Genomic DNA, 20,592 nt, shown 5'->3' on the forward strand with positions numbered 1-20,592 from the left:
CAGCCATTGTTTTTAATGGTATGCATTGCACCACTTTGCGCTGCTTTTATATCCACTCGTGTAATTGCAGACACATGGGTGTATTAATTGTTTATCTGTATTAATTGTTCATGTGTCTCAAATGTGCAGATCACTGTCTGAGGACTAATTGTTTTCACATTTATTTATTATAAGTTTCCCAACATCACCTTAGGTGTCGCCAAAGAATCAACAGCTGCAGAAACGTGCGTACGCCAGCCCTGAAGCTGCCGTGACGCACCGCACATTTCCACGGTCTTTTCGTTCTTGATACATCTGATCGTTGACGTGAAAAGGTGCGTACGCCACTATTTTGTGTGTACGCTCGCTTTGTACATGAGGCCCCTGGTCTCTGCCATTTGTTTAACAGTTCTTGGCAGCTGACTGACCAGGCCTGACTGTTTTAGGTAGCGGACTAAAGCCTTGGCCGCCAACAGGGTCTCTGCTACTTCTGGGACTACTTCAGCCAGCTCATCTGTGTTTAAGGCATGTCGGAGGACTGTGTTATACAGGTGATCTTGACAAGCCAGGTGCCTGTATGGACGGAGAGCGGCCAACACGTTTGCGCCCTGGTCGGTTACAGACAACATTGTTCATAACTGATGCATCAAAGCCGAGGACTGTGACTAACTGCTGTTGAAGCTCTTTTCGGATATTATCTCCTGTTTTAGCATGGTTTGGGAAGCATGTTGTGGTGAGTAGCTTGCTCCTGAGTTCAAATGTCGGTGTTACATAGTAATATGTGATAGCCATGTAGCTCATCTTACGGAAATCATCCGTCCACATAGCTGTAGTCATGCCAATATTTATGAGTGACATCACCTCCTTTATCTCCTCAACTGTCCCTCCTCTCCTTTCACTCGCCATAATTTTGCACCTTCGGGAGATTGTAGAGGGGTCGGGGAGAACTTCACTGGCTGAAATACGGCCATATGTTGCACCGACATTTATAAAGTCTCTGAAACCTACTCCCGCAATAGTTTCAAATGGCCGAAGGTAAGGTGACGGTTGAAGAATACACATCTGAAAATACAGAAACCCCTCCTCCTGTATAAATGCTTTGGATTGTCTCTGCCGGACGTCTTTCTTCACCATGAACGCTGACTGGTGCTGACTGACCCTTCTGCAGAAGAAAATAAACACGTGGCCGACCGGCAAAAACGACAGAGATCTCTATATTTCATTTCTCATCAGAGGTATTAGGAAACAAGGGAAGATCTTTCCACGACAAGATTCAAAGTCCCTGTTACTGAGTGGCATCAGAGTGCAGTTACCCAAACGTTTGCTCCATGTGCTCCATCCATCCATCCAAACAGCTGCAGGCTGACAAACAGAGTGAAAACAGAGATTAAATACACACACCAATAAATACAGAGTAAAAGAACTGAAGCAAAACAACCAGCTGACTGTCACAGGAGGACACGATGAGGGGAGAAGAAGAAAAGCTCGAGTTAGCAGCTGTTAGCTGCGGTTTATTTCTATAATGAATATTTTTCACTGAAAAAAACAAAATAACCAAAATCATGACTCAGCATATGGGAACAGGGAATATTTTTAAATAAAAAAAAAAGTCACATTTCTGAAGAAAAATACATTATTATACCCATAAATATAGGATGAAATTTACCTCCATTAATAGAAATGTAGAGTATTATGGTTATATATTATGTTCCAGCACTTAGACTGATCCACTGGAGGAGTTTACTCATATTAAAATAAAACTAACAAACAGAAATCATTAAAAATGTATCCGATACTTTGGGAGTCTTTGCTTGTTTGTCTTTGACGATTAATTCTTTGGGAAGCTTTTATTTTCTGTCCTCAGTGATAGTGATATCTAACTGCGTCTCTGCCAACTTAACAGCCTCTTTGCATCTGTCTCTATGCTTCCCTCTGGTGGCCATAAGCTGTAACTACACCCTCAGTCTGGCTGAACATTGAAATGTGGGAAATCTTTCTAAAATGAGGTTTTATGATGGAAGAGAGCAGTCATATTAATACTTTAACAACACTGTCATATTTAGTTAATGCTGGAGTTTCACCACAGCTCACATTTCACATCATTACTCAGTGAAGATGGAAAGTAGGAGCAGTTTCAAACCTGCACAGTAACTGGTAAAAAGCTTTAAGGATGAAACTTCTCCTAAAGATTGTTGTACTTTGTCAGTTTGAATGTTTTACTGACAGCATTGTTGTCCCGTTGTGTCTGAAATGGAGGGAAATCTGTTCCAAAGTCATTTTGTTCATATGATGAATGCAGCCAGCTGCAGTCTGCAGATTCAGTCTTTATGCTGTGAGCAGGGCGTTTCTGCCCTCTAGTGGCCACAGATGGTATCTACAGAAAAGGTAAAGCTGGGGATTTACAAATGACTGACTACAAAGAGACTTAACCCTTTAGGCGCCAAGATTTTTTTTTGAAAATACTGGATTTTGACATTGATATTTCAAAAGCTGGTGGCTGAAAGGGGGTTAAAGATAGATGCCTACTGTACATTAGAAAAATGTTGCCCATGGTCCATAGTTTATGTGGGGTATGAAATTATTGATCTAATTTGCATATTATGACGTCATCAGGTGGCAGCCATTTTGAATCTCATTATGTTCAGGAAATATTGGAATTGAGTGATTGTGAACTTTTTTTTTTCTTTTTGTCTATTTATCATCATCTATAATGATCAGGGAACAGGAAAGCAACAATAAAACAGAATAATTTAGTAAAATATTACTATATCATCATTACCATATAGTAGGAAAACGCATGCGAAAAGTTGCCTATATTTTTTCAGGAAATGGTGGATATTGACTTGATATTTGAACTTATTTTCATTTTTCTGTCTTTTACCATCATTCATAAGGAGGAAACCAACAATAAAACAGGAGAAAGTGGTAAAATACTGTCATTATTAGGCTACCATAGGGTAGGAAAACACATGCAAGAAGTGGAAGACATTGAATTGATTTTTTTTTTTTAACCTGTTCAACCTTATTCATAATGATCAGGAATGAGGAATACAATAATAAAACAAGTGGTAAAATGTCAGGATCATTGCGCTGGCGGATAGGCGCGCCGCGGCACCGGGGGCTGGATGGAGAGAGCGCATGCTAAAGATACCAGACCCACTTCTCCCACCCCCGATTCCTCGACCAACACGGACACTGCGACCGCGTTCCCCACTACCACCCACTCCATTGAGGTTGGATAACGACACCGAATGAGTTGGAGTTTGTGTGTGTGCTTGGAGAACAGCCTCGCTTCGCATGCCGGCACCATTGCCTTCGGAAGTTTCACGGTGGGAAGCATGAGCGCTCGTCCGATCCTCCTCCTCACGAGGTAAAAACTCTCCTTCGGAGTCGGCAAATAGCATGCTCAATACTTCCGCACGGTTCAACTTCTTACAAGCCATGGTGATAAAAACTCACTAATAGTTCGCTGACAATAAAAATTCGACTCGCACGTCTCTACAGAAAAGCTCTGAATAACTGCTTCCGTCTGAGCTCGCGCGGCTTTTTTGCACTGCCTTATAAAAACACTGTGAACTACAAAATGACTTGAGCTTGGTCTTGTTTGAAAGGGTAACATGTTTGCCAACTAGTGGTAGGAGGACTGAACACCTTAAAGCCCGTTTAGTTTATCTACAGACTGTTTTGTTTATGCTGACGTCATGTCGCAATTCTGCGACTTTGGCGGTTAGAGGGTTAACGCTATTCGGTAGAACCATGTTAACCAAGGTTGATTCATTATCCAGATTCATTTATCCAGCATACTCCCTCGCCATCCCACCTAGAATTATAAAAGAAATCAATAGAATAAACTTTAATTTCATATGGAAAAATAAGCATCACTACATAAAAAATGGAGATTTGATAAAGGATTATGAGGATGCTGGTTTAAAAGCAATTGATTTTGAAATTATGAATGGTATATTGAAGATCAAATGGCTTCGTTCTTTCTTAAGAAATGATGATGAGATATGGTTCTCGCTACCTTCTCTTGTTTTTAACAAAGTTGGAGGTATTGATTTTCTATTAGTATGTGATTTTGAAATTTCAAAACTGCCCATAAAACTATCCAAATTTCATCAACAGCTTTTGTTAAATTGGAAATTGATGTTCAGGCATAATTTCAGCCCTCATGATGTACCGCTGTGGAATAATCGGGTAATATTGAATGGAAGGAAGTCTATGTTTATGGAAGACTGGATGACTAAACAAATCTGGTCTGTTAGACACATAATGGATGATAATGGAAACATACTTGAATTGGTTAATTTTAATGCTAAATATAGCACGAGTTGCTCCAGTGAGACTTATAGGAAAGTCATACAGAATATCCCACAAGTCCTTATCCAATCAATAAAGAACAATATCTTGAACATTCCAACTCCAGATTTACATCAAATAAAGTTAGATGATTTGGACCTAGTAACTGAAAACTGTAACAATACATTTTTTTATTTTTTTTAACTTATTTTTTATTTGACACATTCATACATACAAACACAAATTCAACAACATAGGAGATGTGCGTTACATACAGATAGATTATAGTCCTTTGAAAGTCTTTTCCGTTCCTAACCTCTCATTGACTAGATCTTTGTAATTATCAGTCAGTGTTCTCGTACTTAATACGTCATACTTTCATATTCGACAACCAAAAAACAATACTACCAAGTCTTAGTACTTTCCAAATAAGAGAGAAAACAACAACACCAATTCAAAAGTAAAGAAAGAAAAAGGGAAGGAAAGTACCCTGCTATATTAATAAAATAAAAATAAATAAAATAAGATAAAATAAAAGTGGAGGCGATTAGAGTTCAGGCATTACCTGCCTTATTAATGACCATCTCTTATCAAACAAGTTTGTCTTCAGCTGTAGTCTTGCTGTGATTTTCTCCATGATAAACACATTTTTTTTACCCTGTCTCTCCATTGCGTTATGCTTGGAGGCCGCGGTTTCAACCAGGAAGCTGTTATTGTCTTTTTGCTATCAGCAGCAGGATTCTCAGTAAATATTTAGAATTCTTATCCGTCATATCGTCGGGAATTATACCTAAGATGTAAAGTGCTGGTTCCAGAGGGAACTCAATACCCAAAATCAGTTTAATCTCCTCCTGAATGTTCTTCCAGAAATCCTGTATTTTGGGGCAATCCCAGAATATATGGGTGGAGTCACCCACCGTTCCACACTCCCTCCAGCATAGATCAGTTGTATTGCTGTATTTCGATGTAATAAATGGGGTGTAAAAGTAACACATCTTAACTTTCCAGTCAAATTCCCTCCACGTTGGGCTATTCGTTAGTTTATGTCCCTCTTTAAATGTTTCCTCCCATTCTTCTTCTGTTATTATGATGTTTGCTTCCAGCTCCCATTTTTCTTTATTATCCAAGTTGTTATCCTCAGATTCATGTTGTATTGCTTTATACATTTTTGATATAATCCCTTTTTTTGACTTGTCCTCTGAAAATGACCAGAACACTTCCTCTAATTTAGATGGTGTCTTACAAATGTTCTCCCATTCCTGGTGTTTCTGTAGATAATCTCTTAGCTGTAAAAATTTGTAGAAGTCATGAGCTGATAAGTTAAATTCTTTTTGAAGTTGTGTAAATGATTTCATTGTTTGTCCCTGGAACATTTGGTCAATATATATTAGTCCTTTGTCAGCCCATTTGTTAAATCCTGAATCCATGACAGATGGTACAAAGTCTGGGTTCTTTGCTATTTTAGTAGCCCTGCTTACAGAGTTCGACCGTTTCAGGTTCTTTCGTACTGCTGACCAAGTTTTCATTGTTCCCCTGATCCACTCGTTACCCATCCCGAGTCTCTTCCGAGCCCCCTCATTCAAAAATGGGAGTGATTCTAAAGAAACATTTTGACATGCATTTTGCTCCATATCCACCCATATCGAGTCTTTCTCTTTAGTGATCCACATAATTAAGGCTCTGAGTTGTGCTGCCCAATAGTAATTTCTAAGTTAGGTACATTCAACCCTCCCTTCTCTTTTTTGCTAAGAAGCGTCTTGTATTTAATTCTCGCTTTTTTATTTTGCCATAAGAATTTTGATATGATTTTGTCCAGTTTTTTTAGAAACGCTCCAGAGATCACAATGGGCAACGACTGGAACAAAAACAACAATCCTGGCAGTATATTCATTCTTACTGCTTCTACTCTTCCCAGCAGAGTCAATGGCAAAATCTCCCACCTAGCCAAATCATTCTTTATCTCAATCATCAATTTCCCATAGTTAGCCTCAAATAACTGAGCTGTACCAGGAGTGATAGTTATACCCAGGTATCTAAACCCTCTTTCGGTCCATTTAAAGTGGACCTTCTCTTTAAGTTCTCCTGGACATTGTCCTGAGACCATCATAGCTATTGATTTGGCTTCATTCGTCAAATACCCAGATATTTCACCATATTCTTTTAAGTTGTCTAGTAACGCTGGTATAGACGTGGAGGGCTCACTTATATGTTAATAAATCGTCCGCAAATAACGACGTTTTGTGTTCTATGCCCCCCTCATCTTTTATTCCTTTTATGTTTTTATTTTGTCTTATTGACTCCGCTAACGGTTCAATACTTGCAGCAAACAGCAGCGGGCTCAGGCAGTCTCCTTGCCTGACTCCTCTTTTGAGATGGAAAAATTCTGAGCAGCAGCCATTGACTCTGATCCGTGATTTTTATAAACAATTTTTACCCAGTTTATAAATGCTGAATGAAACCCAAAAACCTCCAATGTTTGATACAAGAAGTTCCACTTCACACGGTCAAATGCCTTTTGTGCGTCTAGGCTAAGCAGCATGGTAGGTTGTCGATTGTTTTTAGTGCATGATATAAGATTTAATGTTCTTCTGATATTATTAGCTCCTTGTCTCCCCGGGATAAACCCAGTTTGATCTGGTTTGATTAATTTAGTTATATGTTGTTGCATTCTCTGTGCTAGTATGCTTGTTAATATTTTGAAATCATTACAGAGCAAGCTAACAGGTCTATATCCCTCACATGAAGTCGGGTCCTTGCCCTCCTTATGTAGCACAGAAATGATGGCTTCTGACCAAGTACCTGGAGGGTTTCCTGTTGACAGAGCATAGTTAAAAACCTTGCACAATACTGGTGTAATCTCTTCTGCAAAACCTTTATAAAATTCTCCAGGGAAGCCATCTGTACCTGGCGATTTGTTACTTTTAAGAGTTTTTATCGTGTTATTTATTTCTTGTGATGAAATTGGTTTTATCATTTCAGATGCTTCCTCTTTCGTTAATGTTGGTAACCATAGTTTTTTGAAGAATTCTTGTGTTTTGGTCTCAGTGAGATTAGACTGAGTCATTGTATAAGTTTTTATAATATTCTGCAAAGGCCTCTGCTATCTCTGTTGGCTTAGCTGTGATTAAATTGGAGCTGGGATGCCTTATTTTAGTGATTATTCTATTTGTTTGAGCTTTTCGCAGTTGAAATGCCAGTAACCGGCTTGCTCTGTTACCCATCTCATAATATCTTTGATTTGTAAAACGAAGAGCTGCTTTATATGTTAGTAGTTCATCCAACTCATGCCTAATTTTTTTTTAAATTGAGAAGAATGGAGCTGTTAGATGTCCTTTTATGTTCTAACTCCAACTCTCTGATTTTGTTTTCTAGTTTTCCTTGTTGTTTCAATCGAGCTTTTTTCAATCTGGATGTTATTTCTATTATTTTCCCTCTTATGACTGCTTTTCCTCCCTCCCACAAAATCGATGGTGAGACCTCACCGTTGTCATTTATTTGAAAATATTCCTTTAAATGTTGCTTTAGTTCTTTGATTACCTTTTCATCTGATAGGATCGACACATTGAGTCTCCAGTACCTGAAGAAGGATTCCCTGCCCAGCTCAAGAGATAGTGTGATGGGGGCGTGGTCACTTATAGTTATAGACTCTGTACTGCAATTCCTGACTTTGTGTATGTGTTGTTTTGACACACAGAAAAAGTCTATTCTTGAGTAACTACTATGTGGGTTAGAAAAGAAGGTAAAGTCCTTCCCTTTAGGATTATTATGTCTCCATGGATCAATAAGGCCTACTTCTTTTATAACATTATTTAGTACTCTGGATTTTTTTGTATTTGGTCCTTTCTCTGGTGGCAGCCTGTCTAATTTACCATCCTGTATAGTATTAAAATCCCCCGCCATGATTATCATCCCTTGTCCATTACTAGAAACTATATTAGCTATGTTTTTGAAGAATGTTTCATTCTCCTCATTTGGGGCATAGATGTTTAATATCGAAATAGTCATTTCTCCTATTGTGCCAACCACCATAATATATCTGCCCATATCTTTAATCACTTTCTCTGCAGAAAAAGGTAGAGATTTATTGATTAGTATGGCCACTCCCCTTTTCTTGCCATATGAAGCATGAAATACTTGGTTTACCCATTCCCTTCTCAGTTTTTTATGTTCATTCTCACTCAGGTGAGTTTCTTGTAATAGTGCTCATTCAACGAATTTTGACATTAATATATAAGCAGTATTTAAATACCATAACTAGCTCTTTAAAGGATAAGACCGTTTTTTTTTACATTGGGCCCTTGATTTCACATTATAACATGATGTTCTACTCACCCCTGCTTGTTGTTGGTCATTTGGAGCCGTTCCGAAGATATTCGCGAGGCGTCTGGCTGCTCTCTTGAGATATTTGGCCATGAAACGGTTTCCTATGGGCAAGTTTATACAGGCACAAACTATGCTGTTTATATTTTATTAATAACTGTACATTAGCACTGATAACGTGGAGGTGCGTCGCTTACTTAAAAAAATCCGAGTTACTGTAATTTTGAATTTTTGTCGTAAAGTGGGTGTTACTGACGTCATCGTCGTGCTACTACCACAGACAGCCCACAGACCTGCTGCCTATTTATTCATTCGGCTAAAATTCAAAATTAGTAACCCGGATTTTTTTAAGTAAGCGACGCACCTCCACGTTATCAGTGCTAGTGTACAGTAATTAATAAAATATAAACAGCATAGTTTGTGCCTGTATAAACTTGCCCATAGGAAACCGTTTCATGGCCGAATATCTCAAGAGAGCAGCCAGACGCCTCGCGAATATCTTCGGAACAGCTCCAAATGTTCAACAACAAGCAGGGGTGAGTAGAACATCATGTTATAATGTGAAATCAAGGGCCCGATGTCAAAAAACCGGTCTTATCCTTTAATACTCTTTTAGCATTTTATTAGCCGGATATTCAGATTGTCCGTATTATATATACTTCAGGATTGTTTTCACTTTTAGATCCAGACTACTGTCTGGTCCTTACCACTGTGAACTTCAGAGTTCACTGCATGAGGGCTTGAAGGTCTGCCTCTGTGATGCATGGCTGTCTCCTCTTCCCCTTCTGACCTGCCGCAGCGGTCCAGCTGCCATGCATCCTCACTCTCTGTAGTTTCTCCCACTCGTCCTCCTCCACATGAATCCCCCTGTTCCTCAGCATGGGTGCGGCCTCCATCAGGGTGGCGAATGTCTTAGTCTCTGTTTCCAGAAGCACCTTCAGTTGTGCAGGACATGGAGACTGTGCCTTTATGTTTTTCTCCTTCAACTTTTTTATTACATCCCGCACTTGTTTCCTCTTCTTCTGTATCTCGTTGGTGTAGTCTTGGTTGAAGTAGATGGTCCGTCCCTCATGTGTTATTTTTTGTTTCCATGCTTGCTGTATGATGCGGTCTTTCACCTGGTGATCAATGAAGCGGGCGATGATGGCTCGCGGGGGGGCCGTGCTCTCCGTCGGTTTGGCCATCAGCGAGCGGTGCGCTCTTTCGATGCGGATATCCGCGGCCGCGGGGATTTTCAGTGATGAGCGGATGAAGTCAGTCACAAATCCTATGGTGTCACCTCTCTCTGCTCCCTCCGGGATCCCGTGTATCCGTATGTTGTTGCGCCTTGACCTTGATTCCAAGTCTTCGCATTTTGCCGTTAACATGGCCTCTTGGTGAAGGAGAAAGGCGACTGATGGTTCCAGCCGCGCCGCCCTTTCTTCAGTCTCCCCCAACCTTTCTTCCACTTCCACAGTTCGCTGCTCCAGCGAGGCAGTTCTCTCCACAAGTTGTGGTGTTGGTTCTTGTGTTGGTTCTTGTGGACAACTTTCCTGCTAGCTGGAACATTTCAGAGTTCTCCTCAGACTGGATTCAGTGGACATAAAGGTGTCTTTAACAGAGGGAACGAGGCTGCTCTGCTCTCTGGATTCATCTCTGTGCTTCAGCCCGGCAGGAGCAGCCAATCAGGGGGCGGGGCTTGTTCCAAACTCTCAGCTGCTCTGCCATTGGTTATTGCTTGTGACATCAGAGACGGACAAAGCTCCTACTGAAGCCGGAGCAGCGGACGTGTTTCTGGAGGAACGGCAGCAGAGCCGCTTGTAATGTTCACAGCTTCTGTTTGACACCTCAGAGTTTATAAAACTCATACAACACCATCAGAACACATGGTCACCACATGGACCTTTAGAAGTTCAGGCTTTCTAAACACACACATCAGTTCAATCCAGATGTTTTTCACATCTTTTCACGGTTTCCTGCTTTGGCTTCATAACTCAGATGGAATCAGTCAGTGAAAAACCCAGCAGGCTGTGAGAGAAAGTAAAGGTGTTCACCGAGGCTGAACCTGAGGGACGCATCACTGAAATGACTGAGTGTTACTCCCTTCAGTTGGAATCACCAACACAAGTCCTTCCTCTCATGCACGGGCATTTATTTGCACATGGCTGTGGTCAGTCATGCCGCGAGAACTAGAGAAATGAAAACCAACAAATCATAAACTGAACTTCACAGGATACAAAGCCTTTCCAAAGAGAATAAACATGAAAGAAACATCTCGAGCACAAACAGCTTCCATAACGCACTCCATTTGCTTGCAATGTGCCGTGTTTGCATGAAGTGAAACAGGTGATGTGAAAGCGTCGGTGCAGCATCTTAAACACGTGGGAACATCATGTGAACACCACTCTGCAGACCTCATTGGCCGCGTTAACTCAAGGGCAGCAAGAAAGGAAACTTCATCCAAATCTCCGAAGCCTTATTCAGCAGCTTCATGACGTCATCTTCTGAGTAACACGCCAGCTGAGGAGTTCTGCTGCTCGTGGGCTGAGTGCGTCTGAATAATGCCCCGCCCCTTTACAACACAACAACACTCCTTCCACTATTGGAACATCTCTCCGGGACGTGGTTTACAACTCAAAAATATAAACTCAACAAGCAAATAACACAGATGTAACTTTCCTTTGTCCTCTGCTGCTTCTCCTGCTCTGGTAAAAAACCACAGGCCCCAGCCCAACCCATCCTGGTCCTATACCAGTCCCTGTACTTACAGGAAATGGACCCACAGTTCTTCCTGTCTAACAAAGAAACAAAGAAACACAAAACAAACTATTATTAACCTACAAATAAACTCTGTCAATAGCTCCCCAAAATATAAAGTAAACTAAGAATACATTTGAACAAAATTCAAAGTAATAAAGATCAGGAATAAATAGCTCCAACAGTATTTATATTTCCAGGATTTATTTTACCCGACTCACAGCTCACAGCTCTCTCTCCCTCCCGGCTTTATTTTGAAGGAAGCGGGAGTTCCTTCATTCTGTACAGAATTATTTTATTCCAATGGTGCAGTGTTGAATGTTAGAATATTATTACTTTTGCACTATTGTTTAGGTTATTTAAATGTTCTCTTTGTGCACAGTTTAATACATTTTATTATAATTTTGCACTGTTTCGCACTGAATATTAATTTATTGGCTGTTTGGGTTATTAGAATTTATTTAGAGAGAAAGAAAAAAATAAATGTTTCGCCTTGGAGACTTCTGGACTTTTAGCCTTTTTCACAATGATTTGGGACGTGGTTTGGAACTTGTTTGTACATTCCTGCGCACACTTTTGGTGACTGATTCAAGTGACTCGAGAACCCGATTCACTGTAGTGAGGGACTCGAGTCAGTAAAAGGAATCGAGTATCCCATCACTACATTGAAATGTGGGAAATCTTTATAAAATTTAGTTTTATGATGGAAGAGAGCAGCCATATTAATACTTTAACAGCACTATAAACACATATAAAGATAGATCAGTTTCAAACTAAACTTCTCCTAAAGATTGTTGTACTTTGTCAGTTTGAATGTTTTACTGACAGCATTATTGTCCCGTTGTGTCTGAAATGGAGGGAAATCTGTTCCAAAGTCATTTTGTTCATATGATGAAGGCAGCCAGCTGCAGTCTGCAGATTCAGTCTTTATGCTGTGAGCAGGGCGTTTCTGCCCTCTAGTGGCCACAAATGGTATCTACAGAAAAGGTAACGCTGGAGATGTTACAAATGACTGACACTTCCGGTGAGACCTTTCACAATAAAACGCTATTAACGCTGTGCCGCACCTCACAGACGTAATATAAAGCTGTTTGATCTGTTAACAGCGGAAACTTGTTTTACTCAGGAGTGACTGAATGTAAATAAGTTGGTGGCCTCTTTGTGTGAAAGGCGCAGGTTTTTTCTTCAAGTGTATACAATGCTACAGTTAACGCTACCAAGTTAGCAGCAGTTAGCTAGCATCTTTGTTAGCTCCGGTTATATTTATATGGTATCTACAGAAAAGGTCAAGCTGGAGATGTTACAAATGACTGACTACAAAGAGACTTAACGCTATTCGGTAGAACCATGTTAACCAAGGTTGATTCATTATCCAGATTAATTTATCCAGCATACTCCCTCGCCTTCCCACCTAGAATTATAAAAGAAATCAATAGAATAAACTTTAATTTCATATGGAAAAATAAGCATCACTACATAAAAAATGGAGATTTGATAAAGGATTATGAGGATGCTGGTTTAAAAGCAATTGATTTTGAAATTATGAATGGTATATTGAAGATCAAATGGCTTCGTTCTTTCTTAAGAAATGATGATGAGATATGGTTCTCGCTACCTTCTCTTGTTTTTAACAAAGTTGGAGGTATTGATTTTCTATTAGTATGTGATTTTGAAATTTCAAAACTGCCCATAAAACCATCCAAATTTCATCAACAGCTTTTGTTAAATTGGAAATTGATGTTCAGGCATAATTTCAGCCCTCATGATGTACCATTGTGGAATAATCGGGTAATATTGAATGGAAGGAAGTCTATGTTTATGGAAGACTGGATGACTAAACAAATCTGGTCTGTTAGACACATAATGGATGATAATGGAAACATACTTGAATTGAATGATTTTAATGCTAAATATAGCATGAGTTCCTCCTGTGAGACTTATAGGAAAGTCATATAGAAATCCCACAAGTCCTTATCCAATTAATAAAGAACAATATCTTGACCATTCCAACTCCAAATTTACATCAAATAAAGTTAGATGATTTGGACCTAGTAAGTGAAAACTGTAACAATACATTTTTAAGACAGTATTCAGTAAACACCTTATATCCAGGTATAGCAAGAAGCTCATTCATTCTTAGAGATTATAACAAATCTGAAAAATCAACTATTCGGACAAAATACTTAAAATTCCCCCAAAATGTAAAGAAGTTCATTTAAAAAATATAAACAACATCTATCCCTCAAATGAATTGTTAAAAAGAAGATTTAAATTTGTTGTAGAAAACTGTTATAGTTGCAAAACAAATCTGGAAACAACAGAACACCTATTTTATGAATGTGAGACTGTCCAAAATCTGTGGAAATCTCTCCGTGATTTATTATCGTCCAGTTCCATAAACACGGATTTCTGGTCTTTTCAAAACATCCAAGTAGGTGTAATCCTCAAAGATAAAATAACAGAGTTCTTGGTAAATAACCTCATCATCATCTCTAAATATTATATTCACAAGTGTCGATATGCCAAATCCCCACCTTCATGGCTTGCATTAAAAAATGATATATTCTCGTTCCAAAAATGTCTGAAACATGTAAATAATCCCCATGCAGATAAATGATACACACTCATAGCAAATCTTAACCTGTCCTAACCCCCCTGTAACTGTTTAGAATGGACTGACCTTTTCTTTACTCCTTGTTTTTTTATTATTTATTATCCCCTTTTTTATCTTGTGCATTTAAGATCTTTCAAAACTTATTTTTCTATAAGCGATAGCCCACACTACAATAATTTATTTTCTTTCAATTTTTACTATATGTGGAGGTGTGAACATGTGAAGTTAAAATAACACAAACTGTTTACTTTTGAGTATGTCATTGTTCTGTCTATGTGACATGTTTAAATAAATAAATACAATTTAAAAATCAAATTAAAAAACTTTGTCAGTTTGAATGTTTTACTGACAGCATTGTTGTCCCGTTGTGTCTGAAATGGAGGGAAATCTGTTCCAAAGTCATTTTGTTCATATGATGAAGGCAGCCAGCTGCAGTCTGCAGATTCAGTCTTTATGCTGTGAGCAGGGCGTTTCTGCCCTCTAGTGGCCACAGATGGTATCTACAGAAAAGGTCAAGCTGGAGATGTTACAAATGACTAACACTTCCGGTGAGACCTTTCAAAATAAATTGCTAACGCTGTGCTGCCCCTCACAGACGTAATATAAAGCTGTTTGATCTGTTAACAGCGGAAACTTGTTTTACTCAGGAGTGACTGAAAGTGTATAAAAAGCTACAGTTAACGCTAGCTAGTTAGCAGCAGTTAGCTAGCATCTTTGTTAGCTCCGGTTATATTTAGTTGAAAGGTTAAGTAGAGAATGAGTGAACGTGGTACTAAAACGTGGCTACTTCATGTGACAGTAAATTTAAACAGAGCAGACTTTATAGTTCTCGCTGTACCATGGTACTGGTGATCTGACTTCCGGTTAAATCATGAAGCATTGATTGATGTAGCTGTGCGGTTTAACCGCTAGAGGGCAGTAATACCGGCCGTTTCATTTCCCAGCGCTTCTTCATGGCAGATGTGAATGAATAAACACACACAATAAGGTCTGTGGAACACAAACATGATGCATGATGAACTTCTCGACTGTAACATCTGTTTAGGTAGAATTAAGACTCTTCTGAGGCTCCAACAACTTTCTGCTTTCAGCCTTTCTGCTGCACAGGATGCAGAAGCTGCAAACTCTCCTGAAAAACCTTGTTTTTAAAATGGAATTATTATTTTTCAGTGCTTTTGACAGTTCTGACTCTTTGAATATAAGGTCACTCAGACATATTGCATCATAATCAGACCTCTACGTGATGAAGGACACTGCTTCCCCTCCTGTGGGCTCATTCCCTCCTTCAGGCATTAAGCTGCTGCGCTGCCAACATTTGGACACAATATAGATGCAGATGACTCTGAGAGCGTGTCCGACGGCTCAAATGAAAAGTTGATCTGTATGGATGGGGAATCTTTTGCTCAGTTTAACTGAATGCTCACATGTAAAGTAGAAACACACAGTCTCATGTGAGGGAAAGTCAATAAGTGTCCCAGTTAGAATTCATTTGGACAAATAAAAATCATGGTATGAATGAATAAGCACTAAAGGCGTTGATCTGATACGTGATTGATAACAGTCGAGACTGATGGACAATCCCTGCACTTACACACATCTCAAGTAGTTTGTCAAAGGGGGAATAAAAGGAACTTTAAAGCTGCAGTAGGCAAGTTTTCAAAATTACGAGTCTAAAGTCGGAAAATTTGAACTGATACAACTTTCAGGTCCCTCCCCCAACCTCTAACAAGCTCCGAATCGCCCCCCAAACCCCTCCCCCTCTGTGGACGAGGTTGTGCACGTGAGTTCACACCAGTGTGAGCGCACACAAGCTGGGGCAGACTCACGGTCAGCAGCGTGTGCACAAGCTGTGATTGACAGGTAGGATTCCTCCACCCTAACTTGATTGGTTAAAAACAGTCGGGAGCGCTCAGTTTTTGCAAGCATGATTACAGGCTTCAGAGGGAGGTACAGATTTCGTTATTTTTCCTAAACAGACTATTTAATATTCTACTTCCAGAATCCCATGACAGTTCAAGCTAATATGACTAAACAAAAGTTAAACAAAGCAAGGCTGCTCAGTTTCTCCATTGATAAAATAACTTCACAACTCTACAACATAAAAATTCATAAAAAAAACATGTAGAATATAGCATATACTTTGTTGTCTACAGTAGTAGCTCAACCCTCATCTTACTTTGAAGCTCCCGGCGCCTTGGAGTGACGTCGACGCAGCTTTAGCTGCAGAGAAGCTATCAGGCTTGTGTTGATAATAATAAACTCCTGGACTATGTACAAACTTCCAAATGCATCGTTTTGTCAGTACAGACCATATTTGTACTACTGTAGAAGTTTGGTGTCATGGCATGTGATTTTAGTGTGGTAATTTTGGAGATACGGACCTGGATCCATTAACCCTTGTACGAAGCTATTCGGGATAACTCAGTAACTCAGCTGATGTTCAGCCAATATCGAAAAAACTGCGGGTGGGCTACTTGGCTGGATATCACCGTTCAAATGAGCCCAGGTTGAATCTACTCCGGAGTATCACTTTAAAGACACCGTTATTATGCCCACTAAATACAGTCTGAGGCACTGAGGAGGACTCTGAAATGTTTCAGCTCACAGGAAAGTTGTCCACGAGAACAAACACAAGAGGCTCCATGTTTTTAAGTGTTAGCTACAGCAGAAAGTTCTCAGCCGTTTGGAGGAGCAGACAGGAGTCCAGCAGCTGAGGAGTGAACCCCAAAAAACTGATTCAACACGCCTAAAAAGACAACATATAGAAACTAGTGTCTGCGACATGTGGGATGTTTTCTCTGCTGTACTTGGCTTCAGCAGCCGTTGATAGCAGCAACTGAGGCCTTCGCTCTCACAGCCAGCAGACTCCAAAGCAGCCGGCGCAGAGGCGAGGGCCAAGGGACCGTCTACAAAGTGCAACACCTGCTACAGAAATATTCAATAACTCCGCTCTAACGAGTCTTAATGTCGCTAAACTCACCGCAGACATCAACAGCCTCCTGTTGGTTCCACAAACACAGCTTGTGCTTAATTTGGTGCGTGTGAGTGTGAGTATGTTGTTCTGAACAATTGACCAACATCTGTATTACAGACTGCGGTGTCACCTCAGGAGACTCTGATATCCTGCTGGTTATCCTACAACAGGTGTGTGCAGCAGGAACAGGAAAAGGATGGATGAGATCTTTATGATATGATGGAGGTTGGAGCTTCAACAAAAAGATGAAAAGTCTATATATTTCCACATTTATTTTCTTCACGGAGTTTCTGCATCATGAAACTGACATCATGCAGTTTATCTTTACACCACAAGAGGGCAGAAAAGTCCCCTTCCTTCACAGTTCCAGCAGATATTAGTTACATTAGAGCTGAACTGAACATGGATCACTGACATTTATTCAGTCCTGATCATCAGTGTTTGTCCAGTTATGGTAACAAAGACAAACTGGTCACATGTGGCACCATTAAAGATGATTGACAGCCCTTAAATGCTGTAAACTGCTTTCAGTCTCCTCTGTAACTGATGACTTCAACATGTTGAAGAGCTGTTTGATCCAACCCTGAACTCATTCATTCATTCATTCATATATATCGTCTCACACTGATTCTCCACACTTTGATGAAAATGTGTCCCACAAAGAAAAGTGATCATTCATTTCTTTAGATCTAAAACAGAGGAAGCTGGGAACAGAGGGACAACAAGACGCGCCAAGATACAACTCATGCATGTTATGGAAACAAGAAAATGATGAGAATGCTCAGTGAGAGCAGCCAGACGACATTTTTTCACAGAGCAGAGATGAAGGTGTGGCTGCACACACGGATGAAGGATAAGAAGCTGCTTCACTTAAATCCTCCTAAAGCAGTTTGGAATCTTCCTGAATAAGAAAGACTGTTGGACCCTTAGCAAAAAGTAGTACTTGAAGTTCATTTTATTAAGCATGCTTGAGTATAAGTATACCATGTACTTGTAGTGTACTAGAAAGTATACTAATTTAATACTTCTTCAGACTAAATTGGAACATTTTTCAGTTTATAAGAGTATACTTTAGGTGTACATTATAAGGTCATTTTAAGTTGACAAAAGTACACTCATCTATATACTACTGATGTACTAGGTATATACTTCCAGTCCACGTTTTAGTTTTTTCAAGTACAGTATACTTTAAGTGTACTCCTTGATATGGGCTGTTCGGTCTCTGTATGACCGGTGTCAGAGTTTGGTCCGCATTGCCGGCAGTAAGTCGGACATGTTTCCTGTGAGGGTTGGACTCCGTCAGGGCTGCCCTTTGTCACCGATTCTGTTCCTAATTTTTATGGACAGAATTTCTAGGCGCAGCCAGGGCGTTGAGGGGGTCCGGTTTGGCGATCTCAGAATCGGGTCTCTGCTCTTTGCGGACGATGTGGTTCTGTTGGCGTCCTCAGGCCGTGACCTTCAGCTCTCACTGGAGCGGTTCGCAGCCGAATGTGAAGCGGCTGGGATGAGAATCAGCACCTCCAAATCCGAGACCATGGTCTTCGACAGGAAAAGGGTGGAATGCCCTCTCCGGGTCGGGAATGAGATCCTTCCCCAAGTGGAGGAGTTCAAGTATCTCGGGGTCTTGTTCACGAGTGAGGGACGAATGGAACAGGAGATTGACAGGCGGATCGGTGCAGCGTCTGCAGTGATGCGGGCTCTGCACCGGCCCGTCGTGGTGAAGAAGGAGCTGAGCCAGAAGGCGAAGCTCTCGATTTACCGGTCAATCTATGTTCCTACCCTCACCTATGGTCACGAGCTGTGGGTAGTGACCGAAAGAACGAGATCGCGAATACAAGCGGCCGAAATGAGTTTCCTCCGCAGGGTGGCTGGGCTCTCCCTTAGAGATAGGGTGAGAAGCTCGGTCATCCGGGAGAGGCTCGGAGTAGAACCGCTGCTCCTCCGCATCGAGAGGAGTCAGATGAGGTGGCTCGGGCATCTAGTGAGAATGCCTCCTGGACGCCTCCCCGGTGAGGTGTTCCGGGCCCGTCCCACTGGGAGGAGACCCCGGGGAAGACCCAGGACACGTTGGAGAGACTGTTTCTCGGCTGGCCTGGGAACGCCTCGGGGTCCCCCCAGAAGAGCTGGAGGAAGTGGCCGGGGACAGGGACGTCTGGGTCTCTTTGCTCAAGCTGCTGCCCCCGCGACCCGATCCCCGGACCAGCGGAAGATGATGGATGGATGGATGGATGGTATACTTTAAGTATACATTTATGAACTTAGAATTTCTAAAACTAAAAAAATAATAATACTAAAAATAATACTTGTTGTATAACTTAAGTGTACTTGTAAGTTTGCTCAGCATATTAGTTGTAGCATACTGGTTATGTTTATGTATTTGTCAGACGCTTTTATCCAAAGTGACTTACACTGGTAGGAGGGTACGGTGAGGGGGTCTCGCCTAAGGACCCCTACTGCAAGTGGTGCCTTTCATGCAGGGGATTTAAACCCAGGTCACCCACATTAGATGTGACAGTCACTATCCATTCAAATATTTATATACCTGAAATATACTTCTTAAAGCATTCTTAAAGTTAACTCATACTGTCTGTATACTAGACTGTAATGTATTTACAAAATCACAAGATTACCTGCTGCTTAAATCATTAAAGATGTGCATTTAAAAAACAAAGAGCCTCAATGAAATAAAGTCTTTCTTCGCTGAGTCAATGACTTGACCTTATTCTGTACTTGGATCAAGTACAGAATACAGGTGTTACAACACTCAGTTAAGAAAGGAGGAAACAGGGGAGTGGAAACAGGTCAGAATGTGAGGAAGGCAGAAAGTGTGAAAACATGATGAGACGTGTTTAGATGTTGGCTTGTGGGCTGGATATTAGTTTTTAAATGTGGGAATATGGAGCGTCCCGGCCTTCACAGGAGTGAACGTCAGACTTCAGCTCAGAGTCACAGACCCATCCCACCTGTTTACTGCCTCTGAGTCTGTTCAGAAGCAGCTGGAGACAAATGGAGGAAGTTTTTAGACCAACAGCTGACAGTATGCAGCCAGTTGTTCTGTCTTCATCGGTGTGCCAGCAGCAGCTGTTTGCACATGCTCAGATCTGTTGTTGTGGCTGCTCAGACAGGGTGTGGTGTGGAGGAGGAGGAGGGCACTGTTCATAACGCCCAGTTCATTAAACACCTGCTGGCTTTATCAATGATCTCTGTGGACTGCAGTTTCAGTCAATATAGAGAAAGAAATACTTTCAGAATAATGGGCCTCATGCAAGAACATTTTCGTATTTTTATTCTAAATTTCTCTTACTTTTTTCGTAAGAAGGTCTCGTACGAACACGCCACGTCAGATTCAACAAACGCTCTTAACTTGGGAAAAAGTGTGTAAACGACCTGCGTAAATGATGAATCACACCTGTGCGTATCTACGTTCACGTGCACGAGGATAGTAGATTTGCATACTCCACGCCCAAAATAATACCATATAAGGCTGTGCTTCCTCTCTCCTGTGCCAGGAAGTGTTGAGTGCTGAGTCATGAGAATGGCATCAAGGCGCAAAAATAACAACTTTAGGGGCTCTGAGATTAAAGTTCTGCTTACAGAGATCCAAAAAGGAAAATCTGTCATTTTTAGCAGTGTAAGCAGTGGACGGGACCTGCTAAAGCCAAGAAATGGG

The 20,592-nt window shown here is 40.7% G+C and overlaps 1 protein-coding gene across 1 annotated transcript in view; it reads left to right on the forward strand.

Annotated features, from left to right (window-relative positions):
* The first annotated feature begins 309 nt into the window (after positions 1–309).
* Positions 310–20,592, forward strand: part of LOC142385491 (NLR family CARD domain-containing protein 3-like) — a 250,038-nt gene continuing 229,755 nt past the window's right edge. The window contains exon 1 of the mRNA XM_075472092.1: positions 310–712. The gene's annotated coding sequence lies outside the window, so the exon portion shown is untranslated. The remainder of the gene's footprint in view (positions 713–20,592) is intronic.

The sequence above is a fragment of the Odontesthes bonariensis genome, chromosome 8 (assembly GCF_027942865.1).
Source record: "Odontesthes bonariensis isolate fOdoBon6 chromosome 8, fOdoBon6.hap1, whole genome shotgun sequence".
NCBI lineage: Eukaryota > Metazoa > Chordata > Actinopteri > Atheriniformes > Atherinopsidae > Odontesthes > Odontesthes bonariensis.